At 30.8% G+C, this 12,722-nt stretch overlaps 1 long non-coding RNA gene across 1 annotated transcript; it reads right to left on the bottom strand.

Moving 5' to 3' along the window:
• Positions 1-623: 623 nt before the first annotated feature.
• LOC145953120 (uncharacterized) lies at positions 624-4,193 on the bottom strand. The gene is made up of 3 exons (XR_014430673.1): positions 3,087-4,193; positions 2,498-2,548; positions 624-2,376 (listed from the first exon to the last, which is right to left on the bottom strand). It is a non-coding gene; the product is annotated as an uncharacterized LOC145953120 (long non-coding RNA).
• Positions 4,194-12,722: the final 8,529 nt, after the last annotated feature.

Below are 12,722 nucleotides of genomic sequence, written 5' to 3' on the forward strand. Positions count from 1 at the left end.
TTCATAAAATCCGTCACAAATAAGTTAGTGACGGAATTTGTGACGGAAATGATTCCGTCACAAAATTTGGCGTCACAAAATATTTAGTGACGGATTATTTTCTCCGTCACAATTAGTGACGGAATTAAGGCGTCACAAACAATATAATTTCCGTCACTAATTTGTAACAATAAATGTTTAGAAATTAATAAAAATTCGTCGCAATTTGTGAGGGATTAAATCCCTCGCAATTTGTGAGGGATTAAATCCGTCACAAACTGTGATGACTCTAATTAAGTAGAATCCGTCACAATTTGCGAGGGATTAAATCCCTCGCAATTTGTGAGGGATTAAATCCGTCACAAACTGTGATGACTTTAATTAAGTAGAATCCGTCACAATTTGCGAGGGATTAAATCCCTCGCAATTTGTGAGGGATTAAATCCGTCACAAACTGGGATGAATCCCTCACTAACTGTTGATGACTAAATCTGAGGAAACCATTGTTTTTAAGAGTCTGGTAATCGATTACCTATACATGTAATCGATTACCAGACATCATATGTTCGAAATTTACTTATTAAATGGTTCTCTGGTAATCGATTACCCATTTCTTGTAATCGATTACCAGAGAAAAATATCAAAATAAGGTTCAGCTAAAGCAATATTGAAATCAGAAACCCAAAATATAACAATTCTAAAAAGCAGGGAATCAAATTAAAAGCAAGGGATAGTAGAGCCAATTCAAAAGGATAACCAAAGCCACTTAAAAGAAATCCAATGTAGTTAGTGTTTAAAAACATCCAAGTAAATACAATATAGCGCAATGTGACCAGAAATTAACAAGAACACGGCAATCACACTACTATAGGTTTAAAAACCTCACTCTGTGCCAAAATATCACCAATCACAGTACTCCCTCTGTCTCATTAGAACATAGTTACATATCTAGAATCACTAGTCAAATGAAAAGATCAAGTCAAGTGAGCAAAAAAAATTAGGAAACATGTATTAGTTGTAGGTCATAACAGACCAAAAGAACCTTCTTAGTAAATATTTATACGTTACTCATCAACATAAATTCCAATACCCCCTTTTCTTAACATATTTGTGCACAACAAATATATAAATCTAGTGTTCAATGAATTATGGAAGGGAGATCTTCATAAATTTTATACATCATACATATTAACAAACATAAATAAGGTACCTTGCTATCAGCATCATACATATATAAAGCATTAGGGGAATTGCTAAGAAGGCATTATCTTGTATAGATTATAATGCCTACTTTCCCCATCTGGGATCATACATATATAACATATTTGTGCACAACAAATATCATAGAATGCCACACGCCCATTGCTAGTTCCAGCAGCCAGCATCCAACCATCATCTCTAAAGGCCAACGAAGAGAAAGGTGCTTCATAAGAAATGCAAGATGATGGTCTTCTAGCAAGGCCAACACTAGCAATGATCTGTTGATTGCAGAAAGATACCAGAAAGCAAAATCATATTAAGTCAAAGAAAAGTCTCACTTTCAAATCAAGCATTTATGGTTACACCCTGCTTCCCAATCAAGCTTCCTGCTTGTGTATCTGCCACTAGAAGCCTGGTAACAACTGAACGTGCAGTAGCCAAAGTGCTATCCCCAAGGTCACGGTCTACATTGATAACTTGCTTATGGAACCTTAACAAACCATCAACAGCAGGCGGTATGGGGCGATTTGGCTCTTCTTTTGCAGAAACCATTACCTTTCAAAATCATCAAAGAAAAAGAATTCAAAAATACTAAATAAGAGATGATGAAAACTAAAAAGTATCAAAAACAGGGAAGTTAAAATAGACCGAATTGTATTCAAAGAACCAAGGAGATCAAATAAATAAGCATGACAAATAGACAATGATATATATCCAATGTCATCCTTACTGCATAAAATAACAGGGAAATTGAAACTCACTTCTCTTTCTGAGATTCCAGGTGGGCCATCAAGAATTTTAATCCGCGCCTTACTCTCTCCTGTAATTTTTTTTATAAACTTGCCCTTTCGACCAATGATACTGCCAACCTTTTGCACTGGAACCAACATCCTAAAAACATTCTCTCCCAAAGAAAACTTGAGTTTCCTGATTCGTTCCTATGATTCCTGAAATTATGATTTGAAGGAAATATGTAAGATTAGTGGAAAAACATTAAATAAATAATTTGTCCCATACATATTACCGGCAAGGCATAGTTTGGAAAAACAACTACTGTTGAACGATTAAAAACTCTTCTCCAATCATTCAAAAAGTTCAATCTGCCCATTAGCAGCATATTTCCTTGATCGATAAGCAAGAGCATTTTCATGAAGGATCCATATAAGAGGGATAGACTTGAAAGGCTCCTGCAAAAAACTGTAAGAACTAAAATCATATGTGCTACTTGAATACGGATATTCATGACAAAAAACCTCAAACACAAATTATAGGTGCAAAATCAGAAAGGATTCAGGTTAAAAAAACTCAAGTATCATACCAAGAAAAGGCACCCTTGGCTTCCAGAGAGCTCACAATTATACCATCATAGCTGAAAAAAAAAAAAAGATAGAATAATTCTTATCAGTTGCAATCAGAATTTGCTAATCCGATCAAAACAATAGCATTTTCTTAGTCGGCAACAAATTAAGAAACAAGTCAAAGTGAATTCACGTGAATTCAGATATACTATTTTCAATGTTCAAATATTATAAGGATTAATTCACATCATTAAAAAGACAAACTGAACGTAATGATTAAGAGAATCAAATAACATTTTTTTTCTCAAACTGAAAATAAACATAACTGAGTAAAGGATAGAGAATTAATCAATATTGTAATCTAGCCATATAAAAACAAATTATTTTACTGCAATTTTCCGATGATTAACTTCAGTATACCTAAAAACCAGAAGTTATAGAAGGTGCATCAACAACAAAGTAGAAAAGATATATAAAGCTTGAAAGGATTAAACAGACCGTCATTTTATCAGTTACCAAATAGTTGGTTCAGATTTCTAGACATTCCAATTATTAAAACCATGCAAAATGCTCTTAGTCCAGAAGTAAAAACTATAACAACAATCATACTTTAGCCAGTCTACAGAGTTGTTGCGCTTATCACAAGTTCTAATGACAGTGATTGGAACTCTTAAGTTTCTGCACACATTATGCCCTGGTCCATCTTGAAGTGAAAAGACCTGCAAAACATAAGACAATATTTGAGCTAAAATAAATATATTAAAAATAAAACACTGAAAGAGACGTGGAGGCAAACATCTTAATATTTTTTAGCCTAACTTCGATAAGTCACCACATTCTTAAGGACATCAATCAACAATTTTAAACCCATAGGCCTGCTTCAATTTCAAACACTTCTCTAGCAAGGTTCTACGTGGAAGGTGAATTAACATCTAGTAGAGTTATCTTCACTTATCCCGTGAGGTGTTTGAAAGTTGAAACCAATAGTAAAATAAACACACGCACACACATTTGCGTAAGAGGAACATTTGACTTATTATCGACTTGTTTGCGTTCTCCATCTCTTCCAGAAATCAAGAACCACATTCAAACCCACACCGGTGCATAAACCTAAATTCAGAAGTATATACCTGCAGGCAAGCAATAAACCATGGCCAACTTAAAAGCTATTTTTGCACTAGTGGCAGCCTCTAACTCGCTGTCAAATAGCCCCAGATATATATACCTGCAGGCAAGCAATAAACCATGGCCAACTTAAAAACTGAACTTTGATTCATCACGAACGAAACCAACCCAAGTAAAATAGCGTTTATGAAGAGTAACTCCCCTGTATTTTGAGCTTCCCCTCGAAAAGCCAGTGCTCTGTTGACGCAGAATATGCACAAACTCCTCCTTCGTGAAATTACTCATCTGCACAACACAATAACGGAAAACCGAAGCTAAAGTCACAAATTCCATTCAAGCTTCTAAAAATACCAACAGATTAAAACCATCACTTCATTCACCTATAAGAAAAAGAAAAAAAGAAAAGCGAACATAGCATGGTTTCTTCCGCTTTGCCACTGAACAGTTCACAGCGGCGTGACCTTCCTCGCGGCGCATCTCTTCGATGAAGGCATAGCCGTCGAGGAGGATGGTTTCCTTGGGGGGGCGGTTGGACCAGTTGGGGTTGGGGTCGTTGAGGGAGGAGGTGGTGGCGCGTGTGGAGAGGGCGCGAAGGGAGGGGGGTGGCGGTCTGGGAAAGCTCTTGGTTGGGGAAGGCGAGGGAGTCGGAGGGAGAGAAGGAGGGGAGGGTTTGAGTGATGTGGCGGAGGAAGAAGGGGGTTGGGTTCGCGGAATGAAGGAAGGGGCTTAGGGTTTGGAGAGAGAGGGAAACCAAAAGATAAGTGAGAGGGAAATGAAAAAAAAATTATCATTACAAAAATAAAAATAAAAATTAAAAATTATATTATTAAAAATATATTTTTTATTTTAAAAAAAAACTACCATTTTAACTCCTATAAATAATATGAAATAAATATCTTTAAAATATAATTATTTTTAAAATTAGTACCTTATATTTTTATTAATTAAATTATATAAATAATATTTTGAATTTAAACTTGAAAATAATGATTAATATAATTTAATTTAAATGCAAAATAGTAGTATTTCAAATTTAAAATAATAATATATTTATAATAACAATAATAATAGTTCAATTTTGAAATTTTAACAAAATTTTAAAGTTTTATGTACAACACTTTTTCTTTGGATATAAAAAAATTATATTCTCTCTAAATAACTACATAAAATCTTCTAACAAAAACACAAGATCGAGTAATACCTGTCATATTAATATTCTCTCTAAATGATTTAACACAGCTGGAGGTGTGGTGGCCGGCGAGAGACTGTTGGAACGGTTTAACACAAAAAGAGGTGTGGTGGCCGGGTGAGGGACTGTTAGAATGGTTAAACCGAGAAGGAGCTGTGGTGGCCGGCGAGGGAGTGTGGATTCGTTTAACAGAGAAGAGAAAGAGGTCTGCTAGGGCAAGAAAGAGTGTGGATTCGTTTAACAGATTTTAGATTTTATTTATTATGTTTTATAATAAATAAAATCCAATATTAAATCAAAAGATTATAAAAATCATAACTCAAATCTAGGTAAATATTTTGATATTAAATTTATTATATTAAAATTAATTAAATATTTTTATCAAACAAACTCATTCAGATTTTAAATTTTATTTACTATCTTTCATAATCAAAAGAAATCCAATATTAATTCAAAAGATAATAAAAATTATAACTAAAATATTTATAAATTTTCTAATATTAAATTTAGTATATATTAAAATTAATTAATTAAATATTTGTATTTAAGAAATTGTTAAAGATTTTAGATATTTATTTTAAAGTTTTTATTTTATTAAATTAATTAAATTTTATCACTTTTTAATAAAGTGAGTGAATGATAATGAATTAACTAAAATTCAAAAATATATTTTAATTAAAAATATTTTTTTGGTTAATACAGTAACTAAAAAGTATTATAATAAATAATTAAACTAAAAAAATAAATTTTATAATGGTTATTTTTTTAATGATGTTAAATTAAATATTTTAATTATTTTACAATAAATTAAATAATAATAATAATAAAATATGTTAATTGATATTTTAAATAAAATATATTAAAATATCATAACCAAAAGAAATCAAGTATTATATCGAAAGATGAATAATTGATTTAGTATGTATATACCTAATTTTATTTAAATTATATATTGAATTTAATTTTTACGTATGAATTTTTTATTACCGAAACAATTAAATTCTTTGTTTAAATATATTTATATTATAAACAATATAAATTGTTAAGATAATTCTATAAGATATAGTTTAGATATACTAGTTTATACTCTCTTAATTTATTGTTTAGTTTCCTTAGTCAGTTTTATCTAAATTCCTAAACTTTAGGGATTGATTATGTTTTATGTCTATTTATTTTATTGTATCCATCAATTCAATAACATGAAAATCATTCAGATTCAAGTACTAAGGAAACTAAACTAGAAATTAGGAGAGGATAAACTAGTATATCTAAACTATATCTTATAGAATTATCTTAACATAAATATATAACAAAAAACACAATATTTTTTTTAAAAATAATGTAATTTACTCTACTCACATACAAAAATTAATAAACGTACAAAGTAATCAAATATAAAGATAATAAAATAATTTAATTATTTTACAATAAATTAAATATAAAGATAATAAAATAATTATTATTATAATTACTAGCAAGAAAAAGGCACTTCGTGTCTGCATTGTATTAAAAAAATTAAAAGAAAAAAAATAAAAAATTACTCATAAAAAAGTAGTTATTAAAAAATAAATAAAGGATAAAATAATTCATGTAAAAATAAAAAGTAAAAGTAATTATTGTAAAAATGATTTATTAGTTTCAAATTCTTAAATTTGATTAAAAAAAATTTTTCTAACTTTTTAACATAAAAGGGTATAATGGTCCAAAAAAAATGGAGACCAAAGTAGTTACTGAAAATTATATTCCCTTTATATATTAGTATAGATATTAAATTTACAATAATATATTGAAATTATATATACTTTTATTTATCTTTTTAAATATTAAACTTGTTGATTTATATAATAAAGTGAAATTTATAAGTCTAAAAATTTGTATACTTTTATTTATCTTTTAATCAATATTAAACTTGTTCCAGACATGGCTGTTGTACCTTAAAATGTGATTCCAGAACGGGCCGTTCTGGATATACATGCTTCTTTTGTTATTTTTCTTATATTTAAATATAAATGTATAATTTTAATATCTCTATGGTTCCTATGAGAAACCTAAGGGAATGCATTTGTAATTGTAAGAGACAATTATATGAGTCAGATGTTTATTGTATGGATTAAAGTGCTCTGTGGGTTCTTAAGAGAACCATGAGAGAAACAAACAAACTATACAAGTTTATATTTTGTTTTTTGATTGTTCTGTTGTATTCCTTGTTGCATGAGATGTATGAATATCTATTTAATTTCACAAATAGATGAGTTTTGATTTGAATTAAACATGTTTGATCTCTTATTTCATTTCAACTTTTGAAATATATATATATATTATTTATTTTATATTTTTCAATAAATAACTAAATTAATACTTTTGAAATATATAAAATTAAAAATTATGAAATTAGAAAGATATTTTTTAATAAATAAATAAATTAGTTAATTATTATTTATTTTATATTTGTGGACATTATCTTCTTATAGTAATTTTAATGACTTTTATAGAATGTTTTAAAGGTTTTTAATAATTATTAGTATTTTAATAATGAATATTTATGAAAATTAATTTTTGTAATATTTTGATTTTTAAGTAGCCCAAAACGGGCCGTTCTCAAACTTGGGCTTCTACGCTCTTAAGTAAAAACAGTTGCGCCCTGACTATCAGCTGCTTTTGGTTTAGTGGCCTACCATGGTCATGTAATCGATTACCAGTGCGTGTTTGCTTGTTCTGATATATGTAATCGATTACAGAGTAGTGTAATCGATTACCAGGGGCAAAATGCACAGAATCTGAAAAGGGGTAATCGATTACCATATTAATGTAATCGATTACTCGGCGCATCTGCACTTATATTCGTGCAGTTCGTCTTCTTCCTCATGAAAGAAAACCCAAATAAAAATTTAATCTTTTGATTTGAATTCCAAGCATTTGTGAAATTCTTTGAAATAGTAGAATTTCAAATTCTCCAAAAAATGTAAGAATTTGAAATTCCTCATATTTTTTTCCCTTATTTCACTTATATATTTTATCTTATATCTTCATATTTTTAATTATTGAATATTCAAAAATACTTTAAAAATTATTAAATATTAACTAAATTAATTTTTAAAATTATTAAATATTTAAAAATTGGTTAACATTTTTTTTATAAAATTTTATTTAAAAATCTCAACATATAAATATCCTTTTAAAAGCAATTTTATCATGATAGAATCATATTATCATATCCAAATTAACAATTTAAAATTTAAAAAAAATTGAATTGACTTATCCAAACAAAATATTTTAACAATGATAGAAATTGAAATCAAAGTAATTCAAATATCAAGAATTTCAAATTCCTTGAATTTGTAAAATTACTCATCCAAACACACCATAAAGGAATGCAGTTGTAAGAGACAATTATATGAGTAAGATGTTTATTGTATGGATTAGAGTACTCTGTGGGTTCTTAAGAGAACCTGAGAGAAACAAATAAACTATGTAAGTTTATATTTTGCTTTTTGATTGTTCTGTTGTATATTTATACATAAACTAATAATTTGATAAATATAACTTATTATATATTAATATACTTTTACAAAAATATAAATATACATATCTTATATATCTACTATATTTATATTTTTGTAAAAGTATATTAATATATACTAACTTATATTTATCAAATTATCAATTTATCTATAAATATACTAAAAATATTATTGATATTAATTTATTAGCAATATTAAATTATTAATAATATATAAATTTTATTTATTTAGTAATAATAAATATATATCATTTGTTACATTAATAAAAATTATAGTATATGTTAACTTAAATAAGCAAATAATTGTATAATTTTAAATTATTATTATTATTATATATATATATATATATTAAAATTTTAAAATTATTAAATTTTTAATGGGAGAGATTCAAATTGCACAATTATGATTTTTGAGGGACTATAATTGTTCAATTAAAAATTAAACGACTAAAATTGCACAATTACAATCCTTTAGAGACTAAAATTATCCAATTAAAATCTTAGGGATCAAAATTGCACAATTACAATACTTGAGGGATCAAAAATGTAATTAAGCCAAAATTAAATTAATATTCTTTTTTTTTTAATTTCACAAGTTTTTTTTTAAATATTTTTAATGAATGTCTTAGTTTCTTATGTTCAAAATTGACAATTTTTTATTTAATTAAATGAATTTCATAATTTTTTCAGTCCTTTAATGAAATAAAATATTTTTAATTTTATTATTTTTTTAAAAAAAATTTAACATATTTTCTTTAATTATGCATAATTCTTAAATATAAAAGTTTCATAAATAAAATTTAATATTTTGAGAGGAAACAATTTGTCACAAATTTTTCACAAAATATTTTAACCTATTTGTGACGGAATTTTGAGATGGAAAAATCCGTCACTAAATTTTTTCATTTTAGTGACAAACTTTGTGACGGATTTTTTAGAGACGAAGTTCATTCCGTCACAAACATTTTTTTTTATTTAGCGATGAAATTTGTGACGGATTTTTAGAGACGAAAATTTTTCCGTCACAAAATCCGTCACAAATTTTTTTTTTGATTCAGTGACGAAATTTGTGACGGATTTTTAGAGACGGAATATATTCCGTCACAAAATCCGTCACAAAAGTCAATAAATTCTAGTCCGTCACAAAACTTAAAATTCCCTCACAAAATCCATCACTATTAGCGATGCTATTTTTTCCGTCACAAAATTCGTCACAAATATGAATTTTTCTAGTAGTGTCATGAGAAGTTGACCAAGCTTCTCCACCAACCTTGTGCTACAACAGTTGCAACAAGACCCACTATCTACAATGAGAGAACAAGCATTGTCTAAAACTTTACACCTTGTGTGAAAAATGTTCTCCCTTTGTGAAAGATGAGACTCATTAGGTTGGCTTCCTAGAAGCCTTCTAATCATGAGAAGTTGACCATCACAAGGATATGCACTTTCAATGGAATGGTCTTCCTCACTTGATTCACTATCACTTGAAGTAGTGGAACTAGATTCATCAACACTACTATAAATGTCTTGCCCCTTCAAAATCATCACCTTTTTAGTTGGGCATTGAGAGGCTATGTGTCCTCTCCCAAGACACTTAAAGCATTTGATATCACTAGTTTTGCTACTAGAAGTGACAATATTTTTATTTTTCTCATTTTCTTTTTCTTTTTCTTTTTCTTTGCCAAATTTCTTAGAGGAATCAAAGTGACCCTCCCTCTTGTAGTGTTTCTTAACATAAGAGCTAGATTGAGTTTTACCTTTAAAAGAGGATTTTCTCAAATTTTGTTGTTCCACCCTTATACAAAGTTGGACCAAATCATCAAGGTCCCTATAAGGGAGTAACTCAACTCTATCTCTTATGTCAAAATTAAGACCACTTAGAAATCTAGCAATGGTCAATCTTTCTTCTTCCCTTATCCCAGCCCTCATGAGATATAACTCCATCTTTTGCCTATACTCCTCAACACTCATACCCTTTTGTTGGAGCCTTTGGAGCTTATCCATAAGCTCCCTACTATAATAAGAAGGTATGTGCCTTCTTCTCATAGCACTCCTTAACTCATTCCAATAAGTGATGGGAGGATCATTATGAAGTCTTCTCTCTCTTTCCAAGGATGTCCACCAATACATGGCTTGTCCTTGAAAAGCTAGGGTGGCTAAAGGAACTTTTCTTTCCTCACCTACTTTATGACTGTAGACCCCTAAAATTGTCCGGGTCGGAAATAAGACTCGAAGACTCTCGAAGACCGAAGGAAAGTCAGCCGAAAGGACTCCTGGAAGACCCTGGAAGACCCTAGGATGATTCTTCATAGGTTTAGAAGTCTTAGAGTAGCTTAAAATAAGGATGTGGGAGGATTGGAGCTCAATACGACCTCCAAGAAGTTCAGTACGGCCGTACTGAACAATTTGAACTACAATACGGCCGTACTGAAACCAATACGGCCGTACTGAAGTTTTTGAACTTCAGTACGGCCGTACTGAATTCAATACGGCCGTACTGTAGTTCAAAACTTCAGTACGGGCCGTATTGATGTCAGAGGCCGTACTGCGCCTCACTCCTATATATAGGACGTCATTTGGATGTCATTCCACACATTTGGACACTTTTTCCATACTTTTGGACCCTCTGGCTGAGTATTCTGGGGTTTTTGAGCAGTGTTCTGCCCTAGAAATCTCTCCGAGAGCTGATCCGACGAAGTTCTTGAGTTCTGATCATTTAGCTTGAGGATTCGAACTAGTCGAAGGGAAATCTCTTTGATTTCCGGAGTAAAAATTATTTTTAGGGAAGGAACGAGCGAGCGTGTAGTGGGAAGGAGCGCCAAAAAGCCTCCTAACGTCTGTTTAAATATATAAAAGCACGCTTCAAAGGTTTCTTTTCCAAATCCCTTCTTTTACCGCTTTCTGATTGTTGCATTGCATATTTAGAATTTTCATCATGTAAATATTCCGCTTATAATCGTTTCTAATAAATAGGGGTAATTTAGTAATTTTACACTGTTATTTATGAAATAATCCGTCATAGGGAACCCGAAAGGGGCGTTGTGGGGTGCTAACACCTTCCCCGCACGTAACCGACTCCCTTACCCAACTCTGGTTGTAATGGCCAAGGTTGATTTGCGAAAATCAATTGCCTTATCCCTTTTTCCAATGTTTTGAGTAAAACATTGGTGGCGACTCCAAGAACCCTTCTTTTTGCGAAAACCACTAATCCATGGAGGGTCCCGCTTAGGATTAACATGGATTGGTGAATCATTTAATAAAATTGTTAGTTCGATGAGGTCTCAGTTTGAGAATAAGTCGTTCTAACAATCCATCATTTTTCAAAACTTAAAAAGAGTCCAACCATCGTCGCGAATGCCAAGGTCCGTTTCGGCGGGTGGCGACAGATGGCGACTCCACTGGGGAAGCCTCGAGAGTCAGTCCCATTTAGTGATGGATTATTTCTAAAATAATAGTTTAAAATTACTTCATTACCCATCGCTTGTATGATAATATGTTTTATCTAGCTGGCTTTAATAACTGTTGTATGTTTAAATTTTCGCAATTGTTTGAAATAAAAATTGCACACAAACCTTTGCACACAACAGTTCCCTCTATACCTGGGGGCATGAGTGGAAAGCCATAGGGAGTGGATGTTAGTACGGCCAGTTGTCGAATTGGTCTATAGGTGCCCGCAAACCGTTGTCGGAAAACATCACTCAAGGTGATAACCATGAACTCAAGTCCGACAGTGCGTTGGAACTTTCGATCGACTTACGACGAGAGGAATTGGGTCCCTATAATGGGGGCACCTTGGGGGCCTTGGACCGGTGAGAACAGTTAGAACCTCCTTGAATATGCACTTTTCTGCAGGATACCCCTACCTCGTGATTCGCTCGTGACTGTTCGTGGATGAGTGAATTGTTTGTGCATTGTTTATGTGACATTGTTTGAGCATACATTGCATTCTTTAAACATACAACATTCCCTTTTAAAATAAGAATAAATAGGAATAAGAATCTTCCATTACATGGTGTTAACATCTACCTTCATCACATTCATATAGGTAGTTTCCATTTTCACCCAAAAAAATACAAAAAAAACAAAATACCCAAAAAAAGAAAAAAGGGTTATTTATCCAAACCAAGCAATATCATGCATCATCTTAGGAGCATCCTGAAAACATGATAATGCTTAGTTGAATAAACACAATGCATGCATATTCAACGCCATCATCTCATATCATGCATTCTTATCGAAGATCATGGAGGGATTTAGGGGAATGCATTGCATACATCCCTCCTAGTAATTCATTAATAAACATTAATAAAAAGAAAGAATTAATCGATGCGTATGTTCAGAATGGATCGCACGCCATTTGTTATTAAGTGTAAGCCAACAACCGCGCCAAGTGAGCGCACATCAACTCCGT

This window comes from Cajanus cajan, chromosome 11, assembly GCF_000230855.2.
Source record: "Cajanus cajan strain Asha chromosome 11, NIPB_CcT2T_4, whole genome shotgun sequence".
Classification (NCBI taxonomy): domain Eukaryota; kingdom Viridiplantae; phylum Streptophyta; class Magnoliopsida; order Fabales; family Fabaceae; genus Cajanus; species Cajanus cajan.